The sequence below is a fragment of the Anabrus simplex genome, chromosome 8 (genome assembly GCF_040414725.1).
Source record: "Anabrus simplex isolate iqAnaSimp1 chromosome 8, ASM4041472v1, whole genome shotgun sequence".
Classification (NCBI taxonomy): Eukaryota; Metazoa; Arthropoda; class Insecta; order Orthoptera; family Tettigoniidae; genus Anabrus; species Anabrus simplex.
In genome coordinates, this window is record NC_090272.1 from 176205898 (window position 1) to 176218589 (window position 12692).

A 12692-nucleotide genomic window follows, 5' to 3' on the forward strand; every position below is an offset into this window, starting at 1 on the left:
TTGTCGTTATCTCATGCTCGACTGATTCATACCCATAAGCATAGCAGGAATAACACAGATGACTTTAGTTTATACTTGCACTTCTTCCGCACTTCACGCTATATTTACGTGGTTACCCGTACCTCTTCATGATGATGTCTACCCGTACGGCATTGTCTACAGTCGGTTAATTAGGCACTTGCGACCTCACTGTAAAGCGTCTAAATACACTCGTACGATTGAATAATTACTGGAAAGTTTACGGATCACCGATTCATTGAATGAACATTAGCGCAACTGCATTAAAGTAATCACCGTCTTTGTCATAAACAAAGGTTTCTGGCGCGAGTATCAGCAGAGCGCGACATACACGGACAGCGGTCTTATCATGGACTGATCACCTCCTTCCACCTTTCTCTGCTCTTATAGCATCCAGGAACCCACGCGACTCGCTGGGAAGTCCCGGGAAACAACTTGAGATTGGCATGTGGCCTCGAAACATTTTCTCACGGCAGTCGGCCTCCCACGTAGTTATTTATTCAATTATATATTAATAGAATTTGAGGCATCTATGGCTTCGGAAAATTCTGGCACTGATTCCCATCCTATTACTTTCCTGTAAGACCTTCAAATATAGGAATTATGACTCAATTTCCATATCGTGGTGAGCCTGGAATCTCTGTTAAGGTGGCAGGTCTCTCCCCCAGACAAATCCCATCTCTCTTTCTTTCTTCCTCACATATTCCTTCTTCATCGCACATGACCACGCCTTGCCTCGGGAATCCCCTTCTCGATTCCCGCTCTCCGTATAGCATCACGCCCTCACAGTTAGCGTCCTGTTGCGCATTATTTTATCAGCGTTAAATATCCATTCTTATAACTAACAGAATGGTACATTTGCTTCCCCACACACTAAAGAAAAATATGAAAAATCTTATTTTTTTGTATTTTTCTTTTTATCTGATATTTAACGCTCGCGTGGCTTTTTCTTTCATTCCGAGCCATCCTGTGGCGTTTTCGGAACTTGCTCCAATAGTTCCTCACGCTCCTTTCGAATTCTGTAGTATGTATCCAGTAAAGCCAAGAATTTTCTATTGTTCCCCGAACATTCCGTGCACTCCACTTCAGCCCTTCCTATTATTGCGTTACTTTGCGGCGAAACGTCTTCGACCCTTCCTACATTTAGGGATACTTCGTTCGGATTGTGGTCAAGGGTTTCATTTCCATTGTCGTGCGTCCCCGGTATTTCGTCTGCGCCTACCACGTCTTCTTCTTCTTCTTCTTCTTCATCTTCTACTCCATCATCCTCTTCTCCCTCCATCTCTTCACTCTCGATGTTGTCCTCAATTGGCACTTGTCCTCTGGGAACATAAATTTTAAGATTGGCTGCATTGAATACCTTCTCAGTCCTACCGTCCAAGCTTCGTACCCTGTATGCATTGTTATCGTAACACTGAACTATACGATAAGGTCCCACATATAGTTCGGCAAACTTATGATAAAATCTAGCTGACGGTTGACTGGGAGCAGGGCGACGAATGAGCACTAATTCATTCACTCGTAATGGGCGGTGAAAACGCCTCTTTCTAGTTCGCCTCATTCTACGTTCCGCCTGTGCCTTCAGCTGTTCGGCCGCCCTCCTCACACATATCTCTTGTGACATTCTTGTGTCGGTGGGGCACGGAATAACACTTTGCCATGGGCGACAGGGGTAGACGTTGTGATGTAAAACTGAAGGAATTTGTGCCGTGGATTCGTGTCGTGTTGAATTGATGGACTCGGTGATGATAGGTATCACACTTAACCATTTATAATGTTCTCGTGGACAGTAGATACGACAGTACTTAGCAATCTCTCGCATTATTCTTTCACTTGGGTTTGCTTCAGGATGTCGTATGCTGGATAGCACGTGTTTGATTCCCAGGCGTTCTAACTCCCTTTTAAAAGTCTCAGAAGTGAACTGCGCACCGTGGTCCGATAGCAAATTCTCAGGTTTCCCCATGGAAGGAATTATCTTGTTTTTCAGCTGATTTAGCGCCGTCCGGGTATTCGCCTTCCGTACTGGACATAGTGTTACGTACTTACTGAAAACATCCATGCATACTAATATGTATTTCAAGCCTCTACTCGCTGCAGGAATTGGCCCATACCAATCTATTGCGAAAAGTTTTCTTGGCTCCGTAGGGAGTAACGGTTTCGGTTTTTGCTTTAATAGGTAGGGGTTTGGTTTCACCCGCTGGCATATATCGCAGGTCTTAAGTAACCGCTGAGCTGTAATTCTCAACTTAGGCCAAACGAAGGTTTCTTGTAGCGTCGCAGTAACCTTATCAATACCGGCATGTCCTGTGGCATGATGTGTAAGCCAGATTAATCCTGTCTGTAAATTAGAAGGTACCACTATCCGTAACCGGGTGTGTTCTTCGTCCACAAATTTGTGTAACATGCCATTGAGGAAATGGTAGGATGCAGCCTTCTTCTCTGCTTCAATGTATTCTGGGGTTCCTTGTTGCAGTTCTTTCTTGAAATACTTCACCATGAGACTAGTGGCAGGGTCTTCTAATTGCTCATGTCCTATGTTTCGCAGCTGGTCTAAGACTTCCTGATCTTCCTGTCCCAGTGTTGTCAAGTTTATTGAAACTTCTTCCGGATTCGGATTACGGCTCAACGCATCTGCCAGTACATTCATTTTCCCCGGGCAGTGCTCAAAAGTTAGGTCAAATTGCTGGACATATAACGCCCATCTAGTAACACGCCCACTCGCTAAATTTGTCTTTAATACAAAAGTAAGAGCCTTATGGTCTGTTCGGATTATGATAGGAAAACCATACACATATTTCCTCCAATAATTTAGAGCAGTGACTATTGACAACATCTCTAACTCTGTCGTGGTGTACTTTATTTCATGAGACCGTAATTTTCGGCTCATGAAGGAGAGGTACGTTATTGGGTTTTCTTTCTCGGGTGTTTCTTGATATAGTACCGCACCTATTCCCACTTCTGATGCATCTGTCTGTATCACGAACTTGCGAGCGTAATCGGGATATCCTAACTTCACAGATTTTGCCAACAGTCGTTTAGTATTCTGAAATGCTTGTTCATGTCTCTTATCCCATTTCCAACGATTATTTACTTTCAATAAGTCTTGTAGTGGAGCGACCGTTTCCGTGTAACCTGGACAATGGTTCGCGAAAAAGAGACATAAACCCAGGAACTGTCTAATATGCTTCACACGACTAGGTGTGGGAAAATTCTGTATCGCGGCTATCTTCGTAGGGTTAGGCCTTACACCTGTTCCATCCACTACATGGCCCAAGAATAAAACGCTTCTCTGACAAAAATGAGACTTCTCGAAGTTTATCTTAAAGTTGCTCTTATTGAGGTCTTCCAGTAACATGTCTACCTTCTTTAAGTGCTCATCCAGGGTCTTTGAACCTATTATTAAATCATCCACATATTTGAGAGTAAACGCCTTTACTTCCGGGCTTAGGTTCGCTTCCAGAGCACGGATAAGAGCGGAATTTGAGGTTTTCACACCGAAGGGAAGACGGTTAAAGCGATACGTCTGATTATCGAACATGAAGCCTGTCAGCATGCTTGTTGCAGGGTCTAATACAATATGGAAGAACGAAGAAGTCAAATCGAACGTACTAAAGTATTCCATATCACCGAATTTTGTCAATAAGTCCTTTATGGCCGGGGCACACTCATATTCGGGCACTAAGCGGCCATTTAATACTCGCGCATCCAAACACAAACGGATCGAACCGTTGGCCTTAGGAACCGTACATATGGGGTTCAGGAACGGCGTGGCCGCCTTTGATATTATGCCGTTTCTCTCCATGTCCTCTATTATACTTTTGACTTGGGAAAAGAATTTTTCCGGTATGGGATATGGTTTCTGCTTATATGGTTCCCAATTTGTTACGTTCAAACGGTATTGAAAGTTAGGAATTTTTCCTGGCTTTGAACCAAAAACTGTCGCATGCCGCTCCAAGATATCTTGTAATCTCTTCTTGTCTTCCTCCCCAATTTTAGCTTCCGTGATTTTCCGTGGCTTTATCGCCTCGAAATTTTCTCTCTCCGCTTCGCCCCCTAATTTGGCTACCATGATCTCACATGTCTGAGAAATCCCTTTATAATCCTCGAATTCGAACGCTGGCCTGTCCTCAGATTCACTTATGTTCCCGTCTCCTGCTGCAGTTAGCCAGATTCTTTCCTCCTGGTGGTAATCCTCATTCTGATTCATCTTAACTTCTTCGGGTATCGGACTTAAGTGTAATCTAATAACATTGTTACCCATGTCAATATTTGCCTGATGTTCGCGAAGAAAATCTGCTCCTAATATCAGGTTATACTCCATTTTCGTGAGCACTACGCACGGGTGAGATATGACTGATCTGCCTATTTCAATGTCCACTGAGACTTGCTCCTTGCATACAGTTGTCTTATCTGGTACGATCCCTCTGACTTTCAGCTTAGCGATAGGAATGGAAGGAACTCGTGTTCTAGTCTTTATTTCTGACAGCAATGCTTGAGAAATAACGCTGATTGACGCGCCTGTGTCTACCAAGATACGTGTCTTTAAACCATGTATACGTGCATATATTATTGGTAATTCTTTAACCGTCTTGACATCAATTTTAATGTGGTCGTCTAATAAGTCCTCAGGCCTTATTACCCAACTGTCTACTGTCACCGTCATCCATCCTTCTTCACTGCCCTCCCCTTCAGGGTTTAGGCTATCTCCATTTGTGGACCTTGTAGTTTTTTTTTAGCTCCCGCACTCCCCCGACTATACTCAGGCGCGTGAGGGTTCAAGTTACACCCTCGGTTTTCGTTAATGTGTTGCTGCAGTTCTAGACTCTGTGCACCGCACTGTATCGGATTCGCCTGCTGGATGGCATTCCTCCAATTCTCTGAATTGTTACGTTCTTGCTCTAGCTTGTTCACATACTGCCTATGTTCTCTCTCACGTTCCGACTCACAATGTCTGTAATCATTTCTGTGCTGTTGGTGGTCCCGCCTTCGACTCTGGTTCCAGTCGGAGTAAGGTTTTCTCGCCACGTTCCTTCCCTCGTACCGTGGACGATATTGTCTATCTGGCGGTCCGGGGTTATGACCTGCCGGCGAAACGTCTCTCCTTTCTTTGTAATTTCTATATCTTTGCTGATTATTCCTATACCAGGGTCTTCCATTCGATCCCCTTTGTTGTCGGTTTTGTCCTTCCTCTCTCATCCATCTTGATGTCTGGGTACCCGAGTGCTGAATTTCTTGCCGGCTATTTCTTCCGTGTGGGTGTTCTTCTGGCATCACCTCCAGCGTGTTTATCGCTTCAGTATGCTGAATACGAGGCTGATTCTGTACCGAAGTTTGATCTAATTGCCTTAAAATCGTTTCAGCCTCACCAGCTGTATCGACGTTGGCGGCTATCAAAATTCTTTGCACCTCGACCGGTAGCTGTTTCATGATGGTCGTAATAACTTCTTTCTCTGGAGGTGGGTGGTCTAGTTCCCGCATTTTAATTAGCTGTGAAATGAAAAAATCATTAAAGCGCGTGGGCAGCGTGCTAGCATATCGTCTAGTATATAGCTCCAGTCTTAAATTCTGTTGGACCGAGAGGCTCCAGTATCTCCTGAGAAAAGCTTCCTTAAAGTCCCCATAAGACTGGAAGGTGTTCTTGAACGCAGTCATCCACTGAGACACAGTCCCTCCTAAAAATCTCTCTACTGTTCGGAGTCTTTTCTCCTTCGGTATCCGACAATCTTCCATGTACTCTTCAATCTCCCTGAGAAATGAACGGGGAGTGCATTCGCCATTAGCTACGAACTTCTTAGGTTTGTCCTCGTTTGACCTCACTATATTATACACGGGAATGATATTGCCATTCTCCGGCATTGAACTCGGTCTCATTGGCTTCTGTATATTCAAAGGCTCGTTAACCGCCGCTGGCTCACTTAAGGGATTGCCCTCTACCTTAATTTCTACCGGCACCTTTATTTCGTTTGATGACATCAGCACCCCTTCTCCTTTTCCTCCCCGATACTCATACGAATTTTTCTGTTCTAGTTGCTGCTTCATTTGTCCTACTTGAAGTTCTAAACCTGACATTCGGGCAGTCATTTTCGTCTCGGTTTGTTCTACTTGAGCTTCAAGACTAATCATTTTTGCCTTCGTCTTTTCTTCAATTCGTTCCATCCTGTCAGCTACTTTCTCATTTACTGCTCCTATCCTAGAATCCATCTTCTTTTCCAACAACACCAGGCGAGAGCTAGTTTCATCTATCTCCCTCTTTATTTCATCTATGTCCACAGTGTATGCTTTCAACTTCTTCTCTACCAGAACTTCATTGTTAAGGGTCCTTTCCTCTAGCGTCCCTACTACTTCTTTCACCGTGTTAATTTGTTCTCCTGTTTCCTTCTCCATGTTTGACACCTGCCTCCTCAATTCCTCTGCATTCTCCAGGCAACAAATGCGCACTTTTTCTATTTTCTCATCTAATTCCCCGAGCCGTGTCTGCGTCTGCTGATTGTCCGCCATTAACCGGTCTAATTTAGCATTCGTGTGCTCTTCTAAAGCCGTTAATTGTTCTTTCGTACGGGCTTCTAGTCCTATTAACTGCTCCTCAGTTTTATTTATCTGTTTTTCACTTACGTCAATAACCTGCGACTTTACAGCGGCTATCTGTGTTTCTACCTCGGCCATCTGAGCCTTTAACTCCACTTTCTGCTCTTCCCTGACTTCAGCGATCTGCGCTTTGACTTGTCCTAACCCCTCCATCAATAATTCCCGAAAACTTTCAAATGTCAGCGACATTTCTATTACAATGAGAATACGCCAACCCTTCCGGAGAGAAATCTGAGGTCTTTCTCCGCACGACACCATAACTCCAAGTTTCATTAAATTTCTATCCATCAACTTATGCTCTGTCACTATACCTATGAACCACAAAATTGATAAATTTTGAACAAATGCAAATAATATGTTGTTTAATTTGACCGAAATAAAGGTGTAATCTGGTAAAAATGGTTTATCTGAAAGAAATCATCCTCACAGAGATCGATAACCTATCATTATTTTTGACAACAATCTCCTGTACCTATCTTCGCCATTACTAAATATGCACTAAGATTCGGACAGATTCAATGCCAAACTCTAGCTTCTCTGTCCTGGTTCCTCGTTTATCACAGAAAACTCATAATAATTGATCCACTCTCATTCAGCCACGTTTTGTATCCTAACTTGGATATTCGTAGCGTCAGCATCTTATACTCTCGTCACACAAAACTAAAGCAAATTAGTACGTTACCGGCGATATTGTTATCCTCCCTCACGATACTCTCGCCACACGTCTTTGGGGGCCATTTTAATGTACCCTATAGGGCATAAACAACACTGCAATGTCGAACTTACCTTCTTACCTGCTATTTGATGAATGCGCCAGCCCACTGCAGTCGGCAGGACAGGGTCGTTTACAGGGTTCTTGTGAACGAGAGTAGGGAGATAAAAAAAATAATTTGTTCTATACGTATGCCTACGAAATGAGGAACACAAACGCACCTACTGACATTTTGAGCAAAAGTTGTGTATTCTTAAATCAACATCTTTTCTTTTATATTACACTTGACTGCACTAATAGTGCTAAAGTGGATGCCCAAAAGGCTCATATCCTAAATAAGATAAACATCAAAAAAATTATACATTATCTGGTTGATTTGTCGTGCGGAGGATCGATACGTGAACGCAAGAAACAAGTGTGTCCTTACTCGGAACAGCCACGCTGTACCTGCACATAAAGTATATGATGCTAGGGTGAGAAATTGTCCTGCAGAAATAACGCCACTAAAAGATCCCCACATATATTTGGGAAAGTGCACACAACAAAGATAATAAGTTTGAACCTATAACTACAGGCATAACCTTTCTAATCTCGCATGAAACATACCTTCCTTTTATGGATATGAACCAAGGTCCATTCAAACAAACATTATATTTACAAATTTTACTGATTAAGCAAGTTTTCTTAGTGCCCAGTTTCTACTTAACGCATCGCCATTTACCCCAAATAAGAGAGAGTAAGAGAAACAGAAGGGATGAATGAATGAAACCATCGTCACATGCTTGTCTCGCCTGCGAGAAGGAATTCCACCCCTCGTCTTGTATTTTAAAAATGGCTGCGAGACTCCCTGCTGTGCAGGCAAGGGAAACGACCTTCACGTCTTGGGGCTTGAAACGCACCCTCGCACCAAAACAAAAATAAAAACATAACCTAGTTTCCAAGCATGCGGAACACTGCTCTCGCCTCGACCTTGTCTCAACACATGACTAAAATCGCCACAATAATGAGCGAGGAATCACATACATTTCAGTATCTGTCCAATGCCCGTGACAGACCGCCCTGGGTCTTGATTATACAATCTGGAGTATCATACAATGTTATGCATATCCATCTCGCCGTCAGCCTCATGCGACGTGTCCAATTAACCCTCAAGTCTAGGGTTCAATCCCTTACTTGGCATATTACCTAGGGTCGCAAATATACGTGACATAGCCTACGGCTTATTTTCATTACACTCACAGTCACTCCAACACAATATAAACATGGAGTAAACAATTAGATCCTGGCCGCATGCGTGCACTACATTATGCAGACAGATTCCCTTCCCAACATAAGGGTACTCTATCATGATTAACCTATAAATACAAGTAGATATCGTCTGATGCCGGGCACTAAGAAACATTGATTTAATCTCGTACATAAGATTCCCTACGCCTATGTGTACATTCACACATTCATAGACTACCTTAATCCTTGCTTTCATATAGACAATAAAATAAAAATGTGTATGCCTTAATCTAAATTATATAAAGGAAATACCTTCATAAATGGCCTAATGGGCCGTAATCCTACTCCTTACTATATTTACAAATTAATCACCGTATTTCTGCATAACAACCCCCCAACCCTACACATATATATTAATTATTGTTCACTTATCTATCATCTTGGAGACCTCTTTCTCTCTCCGTCAGGGTTAAGCAGTGCCTGCTCAGCCCATCATGGTAGCGATGTGGTCCTGGGTCAATCCTCTGCGTCCAGTCTCCATGGGTTGCTCGTTCATGAAGCCGTCTTCTTGAGGGATGGCTCGTTCATGAGGCCTTCTTCTTGAGGTTGTGGTCGGCAGGTCACGTCTCACACGTCTCTCGAAACACAGCACGAGTCTTCACTGGAATGAAATGCCTAATTTATTAACAGCACAGCATTCCCGGTACTTTTATTTAATTTTCGATGCAAAAATCAGTACTGGCGATCTGCGACGTTAAAGTCATTGTTCCCCTTTAACTGCTTAACCGCACACGAATGTATACAGGCAATATCTACTATCTGAAATCAGCACCTAATCGGTCGAACAAATTGTCGTTATCTCATGCTCGACTGATTCATACCCATAAGCATAGCAGGAATAACACAGATGACTTTAGTTTATACTTGCACTTCTTCCGCACTTCACGCTATATTTACGTGGTTACCCGTACCTCTTCATGATGATGTCTACCCGTACGGCATTGTCTACAGTCGGTTAATTAGGCACTTGCGACCTCACTGTAAAGCGTCTAAATACACTCGTACGATTGAATAATTACTGGAAAGTTTACGGATCACCGATTCATTGAATGAACATTAGCGCAACTGCATTAAAGTAATCACCGTCTTTGTCATAAACAAAGGTTTCTGGCGCGAGTATCAGCAGAGCGCGACATACACGGACAGCGGTCTTATCATGGACTGATCACCTCCTTCCACCTTTCTCTGCTCTTATAGCATCCAGGAACCCACGCGACTCGCTGGGAAGTCCCGGGAAATAACTTGAGATTGGCATGTGGCCTCGAAACATTTTCTCACGGCAGTCGGCCTCCCACGTAGTTATTTATTCAATTATATATTAATAGACTTTGAGGCATCTATGGCTTCGGAAAATTCTGGCACTGATTCCCATCCTATTACTTTCCTGTAAGACCTTCAAATATAGGAATTATGACTCAATTTCCATATCGTGGTGAGCCTGTCTGTTCCCGCTGAAAATCTCTGTTAAGGTGGCAGGTCTCTCCCCCAGACAAATCCCATCTCTCTTTCTTTCTTCCTCACATATTCCTTCTTCATCGCACATGACCACGCCTTGCCTCGGGAATCCCCTTCTCGATTCCCGCTCTCCGTATAGCATCACGCCCTCACAGTTAGCGTCCTGTTGCGCATTATTTTATCAGCGTTAAATATCCATTCTTATAACTAACAGAATGGTACAGTACATACATGTACACTGCTGTTTGTAGAAAGTGAAACACCAAGACTGAGAGCTGTGATCACAATGCAATTTATTCCACATATTAGGGACATGACAAGACACAAATGATTATAATTATAATTACATGCACGGTGACCGTGGAAATTCAGTAAGGCGTAGTGCCACAACGCGGTGCAATCAGATCCACTAGACATCGTGGCATGCAATCAAAGAGCACCTGAATATGCTACTGGGGAATACTCTGCCATGCGGTTTGTAGGCGCGTCCATAAATCATCAACAGTGGCTGCAGGAGGACCTGAACGAACAAGTTGCCGACCGGCCATATCCCAGACATGTTCAATGGGTGACATATCCGGTGAACGGGCAGGCCAGGGAAGCAGTGGTATCCGTCGTTCTTCGAAGAAGGCTTGCACATTCCTCGCCACATGCGGCCGGGCATTGTCCTGCTGGAATATGGCGTTTGGAACTGCCTGCAGGAGGGGCAATGCCTCGGGCTGTCAAACCTCACTGATGTAGCGGTAGCTGTTCAGATTGCCCTCAAGACGTAGGAGGCAAGATCGCATGTTATAGGCAATTGCGCCCCAAACCATCACACTTGGCGTTTGTCCACTGTGCCGCTCAACAATACAGTCTGCCTGATGGCGTTCACCACGGCGGCGTCTAACGCGTATGCGACCATCACTGTAGGACAAGTTGAAGCGGGACTCGTCCGAAAACACTACATTTTGCCACTCAGCACGCCAGTGTCGGTGTTCACGTGCCCATTGCAGTCTATGGCATTGGTCGTTGCTGGTCAATGGAAGCCGGCGCAATGGCATGCGTGCCACCAGTCCGGCCCTCAGAAGACGACATCGAACCGTCGATGCAGACATGCCCACACCCGTTGCAGTGCATCAACATCGAGGCAACACCGTGGACAAAGCTGTTCTGTCCGTTACGGCCAAGCGGACAAGATGGCGGTCATCTCGCACTGTGGTCACATTATGTCATCCAGTACCCTGTCGGCGCTGTGTAAAGCCCTCTTTTTTCCACTGGTTCCACATACGCCTCACCGTTGAAGCAGCGTACCCTGTACGAGCCGCAATATCACGGTACGACAGACCCACCTCCCGGAGCCCTATCATTCTGCCCCGTTCGAACGCACTCACAGTGTGATGTGGCGAGGCATTGTGGCACTTATGTACACGTTTCCACTTCGTATGACAGCTCCGCACTGACTGAGCGTTGCGTAACACTGCCCTGACCGGTCACACACAGAAGGGCACTGCTGGGCCTACGTGCACTCCATCTCTCTGCAATTTTAAACACTTATTATGGTTCCATTGTTCTACACGTCTTCTGATTTTGGCGTGTTTCAGACCATTGCTTATGAGTGTTTCACTTTCTACAAACTGCAGTGTAATATATTTGCTTGTGTGTATTCTCTTCAGTCCGACAAGTACAGTAATAGCAAATTTCAAGGAGGGAGGTGAGTTATTTACACAAGGCAAACACCGAAGAATATGATTATAATAATGCGTATAGCAAAATAAAGGCAGAAAAAGATACCATTAAATTGTTTGAGGGAGAGAGAGAGTGTATATTTTCTTAATTCCTCGTTAAGCTTGAAAACCGGCTTAATTATGAATATTTTGATTGATCATATACTTACGTAAGTGAGCCTCCATTTTTGATACTTACATTGATGTTAGTTTGTTGATGGTCATGTCTCGTGATTTTAAATTTTAACTAGTCAAGTTAGCAGCAGTGATGAGCCGTTAAAGAAAAAGAGAATAGGACGGCGACATTTGCCCTTTAGTGCACAGTCTTACGTGACAAGTACTACAGAAGCGTGGGACGACAATCAATCAATCAATCAATCAATCAATCAATCAATCAATCAATCAATCAATCAATCAATCAATCAATCAATCAATCAATCAATCAATCAATCAATCAATCAATACTGATCTGCATTTAGGGCAGTCGCCCAGGTGGCAGATTCCCTATCTGTTGTTTTCCTAGCCTTTTCTTAAATGATTTCAAAGAATTTGTAAATTTATTGAACATCTCCCTGGGTAAGTTATCCAAATCCCTAACTCTCCTTCCTATAAATAAATTTTTACCCCAGTTTGTCCTCTTATATTCCAACTTTAATTCATATTGTGATCTTTCCTACTTTTAAAGACGCCACTCAAATCTATTTGTCTACTAATGTCATTCCACGCCATTTCTCCGCTGACAGCTCGGAACATACCACTCAGTAGTACAGCGCGTCTCCTTTCACCCAGTTCTTCCCAGCCCAAACTTTGCAACATTTTTGTAACGCTACTCTTTTGTCGGAAATCACCCAGAACAATTCGAGCTGCTTTTCTTTGGATTTTTTCCAATTCTTGAATGAAGTAATCCTGGTGAGGGACCCATACACTGG